Source organism: Alexandromys fortis, unplaced genomic scaffold (assembly GCF_014885135.2).
Source record: "Alexandromys fortis isolate MF-2015 unplaced genomic scaffold, M_Fortis_MF-2015_v1.1 scaffold_26, whole genome shotgun sequence".
In the NCBI taxonomy this organism is placed as follows: domain Eukaryota; kingdom Metazoa; phylum Chordata; class Mammalia; order Rodentia; family Cricetidae; genus Alexandromys; species Alexandromys fortis.
The window spans coordinates 8,631,922-8,641,095 of record NW_026067894.1 but is presented as its reverse complement, the minus strand read 5'-3'; the positions used below and the strand labels follow the sequence as shown (position 1 = coordinate 8,641,095).

The window sequence follows — 9,174 nt, the reverse complement described above, 5'->3', positions numbered from 1 at the left end:
AATATTCTGTGTGTATGTCTGCAGGCCAGAAGAGGGCACCAGACCTCATTCCAGATGGTTGTGAGCCACCATGTGGTTGCTGGGAATTGAACTCAGGACCTTTGGAAGAGCAGGCAATGCTCTTAACCACTGAGCCATTTCTCCAGCCCCTCCTTTTGGTATTTTGAGACAGGGTTTCACTATAGTATTAGAGTCTGTCTTGGTAGAGCAGGCTAGCCTCGAACTCACAGAGATCCCCCTGCCTCTGTCTCCTGAGTGCTGGGATTAAAGACTGCTTCACCACCACCTTGCGAGACAGGGTTTCTTTGTGTAGCTTTGGAGCCTGTCCTGTAACTCGCTCTGTAGACCAGGCTGGCCTGGAACTCATACAGATCTGCCTGCCTCTGCTTCTGGGATTAAAGGCGTGTGCTACCACCGACCCCGGGTCACGACTCTCTTTTTTAAAAAGTTTAAGTTCAGCACACTTAGCACAGCAGACACGCCAGTAACAGAGCGACTACCTGCCTAAGATTCATTCTTCCGTAAGAGGCCTATACCTGTTACACGGACTTGCTCTAGAACACCAAATGAGCTAAACTGGATCCGTCACCTTGTCACCCAGATGCAGCATTTTGTAGTCACTAAGCCACTGGGCGTGCGTCCCCACAGCTCCCACCTAAATGGGCTGGAAGCAGATCTGCTGGATCTACTGCCCCTATTTTGAAGAACAAATTGGAAACTAGGCAGGCAGGAGTTGTCTGAAGTTGCAGAGCGAAGTGACAGGTGTCAGTGGCCGCTCAGAACTACCAGCACCCAAGCTTCACCAGGACACCTAGCCTTTGGGGTGAGCTACAGCCTATGACTCACAGTCCCCACCCGGTTTTCGGTCCCGCCTGGGACAAGGCGTGAAGGGACGTAACTATTTGCGACTCGAGGGGTGTTCATAGAAAGTTCATAGGCTCGGCCTGTTCCAGCCACCAAAAATCCTGGGTTTCTGGACTCTAATAAAAAGAATTCCTCTCTCAGACATGTTTGACGAGGTCTTGCACTTTCTCGGCTTATGTTTTCATCTTCGAACATGGTCGTCAATTTCCCTTTATTTCCACCTTCACTTCACTTGGTTTGCCCTAGCCTCTGTTTACTCCGATTGCGGAAGTCGCTCGGGTGGAGTTCCCGGGACACTACCTTTGAATACGTCTTTTGCGTACTTATTTAATTGGCATTGGATTCTAACCAATGGCATAGCTGGGAGCCCAGAGCGGGTGGGACAGGGAGCCAATCAGAACGGTTGGCGGGGTGTGGCTGCGTCCTGGGGCGGGGAATCACGTAATGGCGGACTCGGGCCGGTGGAGTGCGGTTTAGGGGCGTAGCGCGCTGAAGTGGGGTTCCGACTGTGTGGCAGCCCGTGAAGCTGTGGGCTGGAGCACACTCCGTGGGGACACGGACCGGCCGGCCAGCCCTTGTTTCTGAGGGCGACTGCGCGAGGTCAGGTGAGCAACAGGTCCCCCCTGGGCGCGCCCGGCTGTGAGGCGCCAGCGCCGGCCCGGCGGCCCCTGCTGGGTCCCGGGGGGCAGCCGGTGCCCGCTCTGGCTGCCGCTGCCACGGTTCGCGTGCTGTCAGCGCTGTGGCGACACTTGGGGGGTGGTGGTGACCCAGAGTGCCCTTCGGACACTTGGGAGGGCCCGGCGAAAGTGTTACGACCTGTGGCCCGGCCACCGGCACCCCGTGTGCTCTTGGGCAAGTCACGTCCATCTTTGGGCCTCAGTTTACCATTTGTCAGTAGACTTGGCAGAAGTGTGCGGATTGGGTCTCAGCAGTTTCCCGAGCTCTCGGATAAGTTCTTCAGCCTGAGCCTCAGTTTCCATATTTGGGCCATGAAGTGATGGAGCTAACTCTTGGAGGCCCCTGGCCTGTGAAGCTGGGGAGTGGGTTGGGCACTGTGTGTGTAAGTGTGTGCGCGCACGTGTGCACAGAATGAGCTGTAGAGAGAGGAGGCTTGGCTTACGGGGACCACTTGTCCCAGAGCGTGGGAGCCACCAGATCGTGACGGGGTAGGGCCAGGTCCCTTTGATCCATGGAGATGAGGAAGTTTTATCCCGTAGTTCAGAGATTGAGAGTTGACGAGGAAATAAATCCTTGGAGCCTTCGGGGCTACTGTTGGCATTTAAGCCCAGGATTGAAGAGGAGGAGGAAAGCCAAGAGAAACGTTGATGGTTGTCCTACTGTGTGCCAGACTTTAGGAATACATTCTTGTTTAGTTTTTCCAGCAGTCCTTGCCAGTTTACGGGTGAGGAAGGCAAGTCCCAGAAGTTGAGTAACTTGCTCGGGTCGACACAGTAATATGTGGCGCTTACCAGCGTGAGGGTGTTTCCTCTGGGAAGCACCGGGGCAGAGGGGGCAGGGGTAAGTCACTGCTCTCTTCGAAGGGAACTTTGCTCTGTCGGAAATGGAGGGAGGGGTGTAACCCGGAGATTTGATTTCACTTCTGGTGTGGGGACAGGCTAGGTTTTGAGCTTAGGGTTGTTCATTTTAAGCTCCCCCCCCCCTTTTCACTCTGGGACTTAGAAAGGGCCATTCCCGAGTGTCACTTCATGTCAGAACAGCAGAGAATTCAGGTCGAGTCCATGAAGACGAAAGTTCACCAGCTTTGGGTGTGTAGACTCGACTTCTGGTTCAGGGTGGTACCATCCCAGTCCCGTCTCTCTGGAAGAAGGCTGCCTTTTATTGGGAGGGGGAGGTCACCCATCTGTTCCTCTGAATTTCTTTGGGTTCTTGAGAGTGAGGTTCCAACAACATGTCTCTCTTTGTAGTTCCTTATCTATCAGGTGAGTGAAGTCAGTGGACTTTGGAGGGAGTTGGGTACCATAGCCCTTGAGCTTTACAAACATCGAGAGCCTTGGGTTAATCAAAATAGTCGTCCAGCTGTGGGTATTGTCCTCATCTGTCAGTGGTAGGGAGGAAAATCACAAGAGGAAGTCGCTGAGAAAGAGGGCGTTTCTTCGCTGTGGAGCCAATATCTATTTTCTTTGTTTGAAATTCTAAAACCAGAAAAGCAGCAGCTAAAGGAGGAAGGAAGGAAAGAACTTCTAAATGCTGCTTCCTGTCAGGGAGCTTTGAGGGCTGTCCCAGTGGTGTGGGAGGCACTGCTTGCCCAGGAAAAGGCAATTGAATTGCCTGTACTTTGAGAATGATCTTGTAGTTTCTAGAATGGAGAATGAAATAACTTTAAGTCTTAAGTCCTCTCAGAAGACTGTTTAAAGAACATTTTAGTGAGTTATCACTGTTGATTCATTGTTCCCACAGTACTTTCCAGTCTTTGGCCAAGTTTTAACTATGATTTAACTTTGCGTTTTAACATAATCTGTCTTTGCTATTAGAGGATGCAGAGCCATCATCACATGAAAAAATATGATATGTTTGGACATTTATTTATATCTGTTATTATTGTCTCTTTAATGTTGTTACTTATTTTCTGTCAGACGAGTCTGAGTCTTCTTTTTTTTTTGTTATTAAAAATTTCTGCCTCCTCCCCACCTCCCATTTCCCTCCCCCTCTCCCCTCCCCCTCCTTCGAGTCTGAGTCTTCTTATGTAACTCAGACTTACTTGAACTCAGTATCTTCCTGCATCTGATTCTCCAATGTTAGGATTACAGACATTGGGCACTACCATGTCCCGCTTGTTTTTTGACATTTAAGGGTTTTTTTTTTTTAATTTTTTTTTTAATGGCTATGAATCACCATGTGGGTGTTAGTAACTTGGGTCCTCTGTATGAGCAACAAGTGCCTTTAACTGCTGAGTAATCTCATCGGCCCCTTAGCCTTTTTTTTTTTTTTAAGTTACCAGTGTGTGTGTAAGTCTGTGTGTGAGTGTGTATAACTCCAGTTCCAAGGAATCTGATTCCCTCTTCTGACCTCAGGCAGCAGGCATGCACACGGTGCATATGCATACATGTAAGCAAAACACTCATACGGTCAACATTGTTTAGCAGAGTGGATTTCAGAGTCCGGAAATTGTGCTCTATGGGAAACTTTGCTGTTTTATAAAACTTTTACGTCAGTTAAAATATAGCTGATATGCGTTTTCTCCTGGGTACCAGAATATATCTCTTAATACTCTCTCTGTACTTGTTTTTAGATGCTAAAATGACCCCTCCACCTCTTCTTTATTTATGGTGCTGATAATGGAACTCCTTTGTGTCTGCTAAGCAGGTGCACTTTACTGCTGAGTTACACCACCAGCCCTTTTTGCCCTCCTTTTATAAATAATAGTTTATAGGTTCTCTGCTCTCTTTGTTTTCTATAGCTATTGAGAGAAACACTATCTTTTTCTGTACACAGGAGAGAAAGATTTGCTTGCAGGATTTTAGAACTGATTTTTTTCCTCAGGGTAGTGCTCAGTGTAATATGGGATAATCACTAGTAGGAGGAATTTGGGTCAAACTTTCCTTTTTTCTTTTCTTTTTTCCAGTTCTTTGAGACAAGGTCTCTTTTTCATAGGTTTGCCTGAAACTAGCTGAGGATGACCTTGAACTCTTGATCTCTGTATCTCCCAAGTGCTGGGTCTAGAGGCTTGTGCACTATACCCAGGTTTTGTGGTGCCAAGGATTGAACCGAGGACTTCAGTGCATGCTAGGCAAGCCCTCTTCCAATTAAACTACACTTTCAGGCAGGCTATAGCTTTTCTGAGCTACCTCTACTATAGAATGAAGTTCATTGTTTGACAGTGAAGAATTTCTTCTCTTTCTAAGGACACCCATGGCAACATAGATTTTAAGAATTTTGTCCTTCAGAAGACTATGGGACCACTGTGTTTAAAGACTTCAGGTCATTCTATTTGAATGGCTCCACAGTGTTTGATAATGCTCTTTCTCTGGGAGGGTGTGGAATGATGAGCTGGAAGTTGCAAGTGGAGTAGTGGGATTGGACCAGGAAATAGAAGTGATTCCTGCCTAGACCACTATTGAAAATAACTGCAAAGTAGCAACCTAGCGTGCTACAGTCTAATATATGCTTGGGATTCTGAGTCAGGAGTAGTGGCAAACACTGCTAATCCCAGCACTCAGGAGGCAGAGGCAGGTGGATCTCTGTGAATTCGAGGCCAGCCTGGTCTACAGAGAAGTTCCAGGACATCCAGAGTGACATAATGAGACCCTGGTTTGAAAAAAACAAACAACAAAAAAATTCAAGTTGGGTAACTGTGTCTTATATTTCTTTGGCGTTTGTAATTCCTAAAGACCAGAGCTTCAAATTGATCGTATCAGGATTCTTCATGAAAACTGTGCTTATTAAGTGGCACAGGGACTCGGATGTCAGTACACAGATTTGTTTATATATCTCGCGCGCGCGCACGCGCGCGAGTGTGTGTGTGTGTGTGTGTGCCGTGCACCACAGAAGGTGTGGAGAGTAGAGGAACAGGGCTTCACTGTGAGCTTTAGAGCCTGTCCTGGAACTCACTCTGTAGACCAGACTGGCCTTGAACTCACAGAGATCCTCCTGCCTTTACCTCCCCAGTGCTGGGATTAAAGGTGTACGCCACCTTGCTTTGGCCAACTGAAAGTTATGTTTATTCCTTGAGTACTAGTCTTACTAAAATTGAGTGGGCTGACAATTGATAATTTGGGAGTAGGTAGAAATGCATAATTTTTGGGGATTTGGGTAAAGGAGGCAGACTTCTGGGCACTAGTGATGGCAGAAGAAGCCACGGAAAGTTGTAGTTTGAGGGGCTGCAGAGATGACTCAGAGGTTAAGAACATGTACTTTTCTTCCAGAGGACCCAAGTTCAATTCCTAATACCCGTGTGAGGTGGCTCATTCAGCTCTAGGGGAATCTGACACCTCTGGTCTCTGTGGGCACCTGTTCTCATGTGCAGATAGACACACATACACATAGTTAAATAATAAAAATAAAATTTAAAAAAATGAAAGGAGGTTATAGTTCGAATGGGTCTCCAGCATGACATGAGAAACAACTGCTGTCCTGGAACTAGCTCTTGTAGACCAGGCTGGCCTCGAACTAACAGAGATCCACCTGCCTCTGCCTCCGGAGTGCTGGGCTTAAGCCCTACTTGCTTTTTGCTTATCCTGTGGAGCAGATCTAAGATGTCATTTTTGCTTTGGGAAAGGCTCATTGACTACTCTCGTTTGTTTTTGTTTTTGTTTTTCAAGACAGGGTTTCTCTTTATAATAGTCCTGGTTGTCCTGGAACTCGCTCTATAGACCAGGCTGGCCTCAAACTCAGAGATTTCCCCTGCCTCTGCCTCCCAAGTGCTGAGGTAAAAGGTGGAACACACCTGTCCCTCCCTCCCTTTTTGTTAAAGCACTAGTCAGAGAGTCAAAACTACGTCAGGTAACAGAAACTAAGGAACTCTGAGAGCAGGGGAAATGTCTTCCCCAGGGAGGAGCACACCAGCACACCAGTTGGTTATCCAGTGCCAAGTGGTCAGCTCTGAAAACACGCAGACAAGTAACATGCAGACTGAGCCGCTTGTATTTTTATACTTAGGAACACAACAGAGACATCCGTATCACACATATAAAGGCAATAGAGAAAAAAGGGAACACAATGGGGGGGGTACCTCGGAGAGTTTGGAGGGAAGAAATGAAAGGGGAAATGATATAATATCAAAAAATTCTCAAAAATTCCCACAAAGTCAGACAAATTAGAAAATGCTTTCCCTGACTGTGCTGCTGCTGCTGCTGCTTCTTCTTGTTCTTCTTCTTGTTCTTCTTCTTGTTCTTGTTCTCCTTTTTTCCCCTCCTGATAGAGGGTTTCTCTGTAGCCTTTGGCTGTTGTAGAACTTGGAGATTCAACTGATTCTGTCTACCAAGCACTTGGTTTAAAGGCATGCCTGGTTTACTGTTCTTTTTCTTTTATAAATTTATATTTTAGTTTATTGATGTTTTGACTGTATGTATGTCTATGTGAGGGTGTTGGATCCTGGAGTTACGGACAGTTGTGAGCTGCTCTGAGGGTGCTGGGAATTGAACCCAGGTCCCTTGGAAGAGCAGTCAGTGCTCTTAACCATCTTTCTAGCCCCCACACTCTGTGTTTCTTAAAGACAGACCTTAATGCTGTTCTTTTTTTAATGGAGACTAAACCATATGTGCTAGGCAAGTGTCATGCCATGGAGCCTTATTCCCAGCCTTTTTTTGTTTTTTCTTACTGTGAGACAGGGTCTCACTATATAGCACTAACTCTCTAGCTGTCCTGGAACTCACTATTCACCTAGACTGACCTCTAACTCACAGATTCACCTGCCTCTGCTTCCCAAGTGTTGGGATTTAAAGGCATGCACCATCACACTTGGCATCCCCTGCCTTTTTTGGTTGATTTTTGTATGGTCAATGTACAATGTACCATATAGGCTTAATAAATGGTAACAATGCCTCTGTTTTATACTGTTCTTGTGGTTTTGTTTTTGAAGTAGAATCTCACTCTGTAGCCCAGGCCAATCTGAATTTTTTATTTTTTTTTATTTTTTTATTTTTTTTATTATTTTTTTTACCTCAGCCTCTTGACGCCCTGTACTGCCATGTCTGGCTTCTCTAGGTTCATTTGTGTGGGTTTCTCTTAATTTCATTCCATAGTCAGATTAGAAATTTAAACAGCCTCCTGTTTGCTTCCTAGCCAATTAGGTGCCAGTAGCAGTGTGATATCCTCCCAGAAATGTGATACCCAGAAATACCTCTAGACATCGTTACATGGACATTGAGGAGCTGGATTACCCCAGTCGAAAACCACTGATTTAGCAGGGGTAACCCATGGACGGAAGTGAGTGCAGATGTTTTGAGATGGATGCGTGGCTTCTGTTCTTTCTGGTTATAGGTCTCCTGTCTTTGAGGAGAAAAGAAATTGTGGGGAATCAGGAAATGACAACTTTAAAATAGCCATGTTATCTTTATTCTGTTCAGATTTTATTTTATCAAGTTAAAATATATTGGAGCAGTACAGATAGCTGAATTATTTATGCAGATCTACGTAAATTCAATTTCTTATCACTGATTAAGATTAGATGGACTAAAGAGCTAGTAGACTATTACTTTCCTGAATGGAAGACTCACAGAAAAGCTTTAGGCCTACAGATCAACCTACTTTGTTCCTTTATAGAACTTGCTGGAACCTGTTAGGTTTCTCTTAACTGAAGTTTGAGCTTTATGGCTAAAATGTATCTTTGCTGTCTCTACTTAAGTACTTTATAACTTTAAAGTCACAGGTTTAGGGCCTTCCTAGGGAAAGGCTCTTGCTACCATGTCTGAAGACCAGAGTTCAGCCTCTGAATGAAAATGTTTCATTTTTGTTGCTCCAATGAAATACCCTGACAGAAAGTGACTTAGGGGAGAAAAGGTTTAAATTCCTCTCACAATCCCAGGTCATAATTCACTGGGGCAGGAATTTGAAGTGGCTAGTCACATACATAGTCAAGAGTAGAGAGAGGATGAATGCATTCATGCTTCTGGTGCTTAGCTCATAGTCTCTACTTTCTTATACAGTCCAGGACCCAAAGCCAAGGGAATGTTGCCGCCCACAGTGGGCTGAGCTTTCCATATTAATTAATGTAATCAGAACTGTCGAAGGAGAGAGGCAGCTTGTTGTTTCCCGGCTGCTTAGCCCCGAAATAATCACACAGAAGTATTAATTAAATCACTGCTTGACCCATTAGCTCTAGCTTCTTATTAGCTAACTTTTACATTTTAATTTAACCCATTTCTATTAATCTATGTGTGGCCACGTGGCTATGGTTTACCAGCTAAAGTTCCGGCCTCTATCTCTGCCTCTTTTCTCCCAACATACAGCCTAACTTTCCCCCTGCCTAGTTCTGTTTTTTCCTGCCATAGGCTCAAAGCAGTTCTTTATTCATTAACCAATAAAAGCAACACATAGAATGACCTCCCACACCACAGAACAGTCCCTCACAGACGTGCCTACAGGCCATCCTAATCCAGATCGTCTTTCATTGAGATTTTCTTCTGAGGTGATTGTACATTGTGTTAAATTGACAATGAAAACTGACTATCACAGGGACCCACTTGGTGGGAGAGAATTAACTCCTGCAAGTTGTCCTTTGACCTCCACACACACAAAGAATATAATTAGCTCTGGCTGTCCTGTAGACCAGACTGGGCCTCAAACTTACAGATATCCACCTGCCTCTGCCTCCCAGGACAGCCAAGGCTATACAGAAAAACCCAGTCTCGG

At 45.7% G+C, this 9,174-nt stretch overlaps 1 protein-coding gene across 3 annotated transcripts in view; it reads left to right on the top strand.

Moving 5' to 3' along the window:
* The window catches only part of Wasf2 (WASP family member 2), an 89,505-nt gene that overhangs the window by 9,974 nt on the left and 70,357 nt on the right, over nt 1–9,174 (top strand). The window contains exon 1 of one of the 3 annotated variants that reach the window (XM_050150390.1): nt 1,294–1,464. The exons of 1 other annotated variant lie outside the window; for it this stretch is intronic. The gene's annotated coding sequence lies outside the window, so the exon portion shown is untranslated. Of the gene's footprint in view, nt 1–1,293; nt 1,470–9,174 lie in introns of those variants that run through there. One more of the 3 variants, XM_050150383.1, reaches the window with a different exon arrangement.